Here is a 6,128-nt window from a genome sequence, read left to right as displayed (position 1 = left end):
GGCACTCTGCAAACTGTTAAAGCAAAAGTGCAACAATGAATTTATGCATGTGAATATAAATTGGATGACAGCATCTTATAAGAAACATGTATAATGTGAGTTACAAAAACATTTAATTTCCCTTTGGGATTACCAAAATATACATTTAATTGAATTTAATTTAATTTAAGGGGTGCTTTTAAATATTTTTTAAATAGCTTACAAGTTAACTTTAGTTTTGTTTTTATGACTTACAATATTTTAAAAGGAATAACATCAAAGTTCTATAATTTAAGCCATTGTTCTTGTTTCATACACTCTTGAAAAAAATAATAAAAATAAAAATAATTTAGGCATGCTACAGTGTCTTGCAAAAGTATTCACCCCCTTGGCCTTTTACCGAATTTGTTACATTGCAACCTCAAATTTGAATATATTTTACAAATCAGAATTTTACTTGATGGATCTGCACAAAATAGTCCAAGTTTTGAAGTGAAGTGAGAAATATAAATACAAAAAAGACATTTCAAAAATAAAAAACTGAAAATTGCCATGTGCATATGTATTCACCCCCCCCCCCCCCCCCCCCCCCCTCCCAATGTCAGTACTTTGTAGAGCCACCTTTTGCGGAGATCACAGCTGCAAGTCATTTTTGATAAGTCTCTATGAGTTTACCACATCTTGCCACTGGGATTTTTGCCCATTCTTCAAGGGAAAACTGCTCCAGCTCCTTCAGGTTTGATGGTTTGCGCTTATGAACAGCAATCTTTAAGTCTGACCACAGATTCTCAATTGGATTGAAGTCTGGACTTTGACTAGGCCATTCCAACACATTTACATTTTTCTCCTTAAGCCACTCAAGTGTTGCTTTAGCAGTATGCTTGGGGTCATTGTCCTGCTGGAAGGTGAACCTCCGTCCTAGTCTCAGATCACTGACAGATTGATAGAGGTTTTGCTCAAGAATACTTCTGTATTTAGCACCATCCATCTTTCCCTCGACTCAGACCAGTTTCCTAGTGCCTGCTGCTGAAAAACATCCCCACAGCATGATGCTGCCACCACCATGTTTCACTGTGGGGATGGTGTTCTTGGGGTGATGGGATGTGTTGGGTGTGTGCCAGACATACCGTTTTCCTTGATGGCCAAAAAGCTCAATTTTAGTCTCATCTGACCAGAGCACCTTTCTCCATAAATTTTGACAATCTCCCACGTGCCTTTGTGCAAAGTCAAAACGTGCCTTCTTATTTTTAGCAGAAAGTAATGGCTTTCTTCTGGCCACCCTTCCATAAAGCCCAGCTCTGTGGAGTGTACGGCTGATTGTGGTCCTATGGACAGATACTCCAGCCTCTGCTGTGGAACTCTGCAGCTCCTCCAGGGTTACCTTCGGTCTCTGGGCTGCCTCTCTGATTAATGCCCTCCTTGCCCGGTCTGTCAGTTTTGGTGGGCGGCCCTCTCTTGGCAGGTTTGTTGTGGTGCCATGTTCTTTCCAATTGATGATGATGGATTTTATGGTGCTCCTGGGGGTCATCAAAGATTTAGATATTTTTTTATAACCTAACCCAGACTTGTACTTCTCAACAACTTTGTCTCTGACTTGTTTGGAGAGTTCTTTGGTCTTCTTAGTGGTGTTTGGTTAGATGTTAGATGTTAGATGTTGCAGCCTCTGAGACTTTTCAGAAGAGGTGTGTATATATACTGATAGATCATGTGACACTTAGATTGGACACAGGTGAACTTTGTTTCACTCATAGTGTGACTTCTGAAGGTAATTAGTTGGACCAGAGCATTTTAGGGCCTTCATAACAAAGGGGGTGAATACATATGCACATGGCAATTTTCAGTTTTTTATTTTTGAAATGTCTTTTTTGTATTTATATTTCTCATTTCACTTCAAAACTTGGACTATTTTGTGCAGATCCTTCAAATAAAATTCTGATTTGTAAAAAATATTCAAATTAGAGGTTGCAATGTAACAAATTCGGTAAAAGGCCAAAGGGGTGAATACTTTTGCAAGGCACTGTATGTGGTACAAATGCTGCTTCTCTTCGTGCTGTGCTCAATACTCATCCATTCTGTCCGCCAGCCTTGTACTGCTTCATTATGCCTTGCTCACAGCATCAATGCAGCATATGTTATCCAGCATAATGGCATGGTTTTGTAAATGACAAATCAGGAATACATACCTTTAATACATAGACACCACATGAAGTAGCATCTTCTTGAATTGGGTGACTGATTGAGACACTTGCCCATCTAGATGCATTTAACCCCTTTAGTCTCATGAAGAATCTAAATACAGGGTTACAAAGGAAGCTGAAATGAACAACATGTTCACATATCCTGCTGTATTTGGTTTCCCCTTTTAAATACATGCTAATAAAACATGTTTTACCAGTGGTTTATTTTCACTTTGCTCTCACTCAGTGGGCCCAAGAAAAATAAATCATTAACTTTTACCACTAGCATACAGTGATGGCTTTCATTGACTATCCCTAGGACGTACTTGTATAACCATGGGTCAGCCTGAATGGTAATAAGAAATAAAGAAAATATCAGTGTTCATATTTGTTGTCAAGGTCCTACAACTTTCAATGAGAGAAAAAAATCTCATACCTTGACCTTTGGTTTCTTCTGTTGCCATGTTTGTCGTTTCAAAGGAATCAATGACAAAGACCCTTTCAATGTTTTCTTCATTGGTTTTTTTTACTAGCAGGGCCAGGTGTGCATTGATAAGCTGTTATAAAAAATCAAACAAACTGTAAGTTAGAATTACAAAAGCAGTAAGTTAAAGTTCTCAATATATTTGGACCTCTTGCCTCACTTTCTATTTCTTTTTGAGGAGCAGTGTAATGAATCCACAATATCTCAAGTCTGTTTTGTATAAGTCAGTTTTGGTCTTTTTCATGTTTTAGTGTTCAACAGAGTGTTAACCATTCATTAGACACATACTGTCATGAATAATTAGACCAGGATGTTTGCCTATAATAAAGCACTCATGCTGGCTTTCATTGGTCCTTGCTTTCAACTAGAACACTCAGATGAGAACCAATCTTCAGATCAATTCAATCTGTGATAATATTTTGAATAAATATGTTAAATAATTTTGTTGGGGATGTGGTCCCTGCTATAAGCAAGAGAGTGAAGGTCCAAAATTCCACAGACCCAAAATTGTGTGACAAAAAAAACAAAAAAAACAAAAAGAAGAAAAAAATAATTATAATTGTTGTTTTATTTCAACTTGACACACTTACTTTGGATAACTGAGGGATCCACTGAGGGGTTTGTTAAACCAAATACTGATGGGATCTGTCCTGAGGTGGTGGTGTTCACCGTGGGCACAGGACTGGCAGGTGGAACCGGGGGCACAGGACTGGGGTTGGAACTTCATTACATTTCTGTGGCACCCTGGGTTTCTCCTTAGTGTAGATGATCCATGTTTATTGTTGGTGTGACCACACATTGGCTGTCTTGGAGAGCCACACTTTTTCCTGTGATTTCTACAGTAGTGTAAGGTCCCAGGTAGTTTGAGTTTAACTTTCCTCCGTTTCGCTGTTGGCTCCTTACATTAAGTCACCACACTTTCATCCCTAAATGGAAATTAATGGTGGCTTTGTCTCTGTTTTTGTGTGTTTTTTATTATTTTTGGAGGGCAACACAGCCTGAATAGCTTCATACCGTTTCAAAATGTTTTCCTTGGCCTCCTCAATAGACAAATTAAATAACTGATTATTACTATCAGCAAACATGATACAGTGTATGGTGTGAAAAAGATTTAACAATGTGCTGCTCTTTTTCTGCAAAAACAAGATAAACGTACAAATGAAATTGCCTGCATTGGTAAAGAAAATTAAGAACATGTACCAATATGCATGCTGCAGCAAGAAAATGTACTTGCAAAGATTAATTAAATTAGAAGGAGACATATGACTGAGTTGAGGCCCCTCTCCAGACACAGAAAGTCATTGTATATGGCTGTTGTAGAGAGCTGGAATGAAGTGAATGCTTGTAGCAGTCCTTGTGGAAGATGAAGAAACCTCTGTCTGAGAACAGTCTATTTTTTGATTGGTATGTTGTTCATTATGTTGAGCATCTTGTGCAGCCAGCTGGCTTGGTTGTTTTAATCAGAAGAGTAAAAATGATAAAACAATGTAAAGTGCTAGAAAGCAATATTTAAACTTGACTTTAGGTCACACTAACATTAGCTCCTCCACCTAAAATACGTTACAGAGTAAACAGAAAACATCTTAATACTTTCCATCCCACCCACTGTGCATTGTAGCCAAATAATGCACATTTGCAATAGGCAAATGGTTCCCACAGATTTAAAAAAACATTTTTGCAACCAAATGCTGCCTCCAGATCAATCCAACTCTTTCCTTATGTTTTGCTGCCCAGGCCTAAACCATTTTTATTTATTATTTTATTTTATTTATTTGTATGGATAACTGCAAAAAGATTAAAATGACATGCTGAGAGGAATGTTTGCTTTACTCCCCAGGCTGCCACTCAGCTCTCTACTGATTCAGCCTCTTACTGAAACCCACATCTCAGTACTTATCTATAAATCCATGTTTATCCATTTCTGTGGCTTTCTGGCCAAAACAACCGCCTCCCCTGCCTGCTCGGCTTTATATTTGTATTTACTTTTAGTAGCCAATACATATTTTATTGCTAGATAACACAAGCAAAGCTTAGGCTGTCTTTTTTATATATTTATATATTCTGAATTTATTCTATGAGCCATGCAGCCTCCACTTTGAGAGTCACTGTGGTTCAAGTCCTTCAATACATTCTCCAACTGTCATGGATCGTGGAAGGAGGAGATGAGGTTTAAGAGCCCAAATGCAGGAATTAGGTGGAGATACAGGTGGGTGGAGGACTAAAGATTAATTAAAGAATTTAATTAAACCAAAAGCGTTGCAGAAGGAAGGACACTGGGAACTAAAATAAATTTTTTAAAAAAGGACAAAACTGCAAATACTAGACTAGAAGGATTTGAAGAACAAAGACACACAATAAATTAGCAATGAAGAAAGGAAAACATGGAGCGTATATGCAGAGACTGATTACAGAACAAGAAACAGGTGTGTGGAAGGACTGGAAGCAGGGAACAGGAAGAACACACACAGGAACAGACAGAATACACATGGGGGAAAAAAACAAAATTAAACAAGAAAGCAGGACAGAAACTTAGGCAGCAGTAAATCCAACAAAAAACTTAAACCTAAACCCCACAGGTCATGACAATTAATGTGTGTTTTGAGTAGATGAATTCCTGTCTTTTTAATAACTATAAAAGACTTCCATTAAAACCATTTGAGAAAAAGGGTCAGCCATTTACAAAAGCACAGGTACAACATGTTTGGAAAAAGCTGCACATTAACCATTTTGGCACCAAAGTCACAAAATGAGGTACATTTTATGGGGTAATTTACACTGTTAAGGCATCTTACCTTTATTAATATATTCACAGTTTGATTTTTTTAATACCTGTGACCAGGGTTCAAATTACGGGGGAGCTAAGGGGAGCTTGGCTCCCCTGAAAGGCACAGAAGCTCCCCTAAAGACATTCAGCTCATACTTTGAGGGGGAGCCCTAAAAATAGTCCACTTTCACTTTACATTTAATTTTTCAAAAAGGTTCCTGGTGTGTCTCGAAAAGAATAGCAGGGATTTGTCAGCTTTGTGTTTCATTAATTTGTTTAATTTAATTAATGAAATCCTCCAAATGTGATCAGTTCTGTTTCCTTCAGCACTGTGGACAGCAGCGTTGTTTGTTTGTAGCATGCTGTACGAGTCCATACAAAAAACACTTTATATGCTTTTTGTGGTTGTTAAAAGAACTTTCCGTCTGTGTTTCTGATTAAACAAGCTTCACACAGTAGCGACAGTTTCTTTTTTTCTTTTTTTTTTTTTTTGTAGTAACCATATAATTGACCACACTACATGCGGTATATGCGTGTGCACATGATGTGCAAAGTCACATGCATGCCCGACAAAGGCTCCCCCAAAAGCTCAATGTCAAGCTCTGCCTGTGACATTATTTCTTAAGACCATATAGATTTTCAATTAGTGTCATTAATCCACACAAATAAAGGGTGCAGCAAAACAGGCCACTTAAAATGGTGCGTTCCAGTTGTCTCAGAATTA

The sequence above is a fragment of the Melanotaenia boesemani genome, chromosome 4, assembly GCF_017639745.1.
Source record: "Melanotaenia boesemani isolate fMelBoe1 chromosome 4, fMelBoe1.pri, whole genome shotgun sequence".
NCBI classification, from domain to species: domain Eukaryota; kingdom Metazoa; phylum Chordata; class Actinopteri; order Atheriniformes; family Melanotaeniidae; genus Melanotaenia; species Melanotaenia boesemani.
This window is presented reverse-complemented; position numbering follows the sequence as displayed.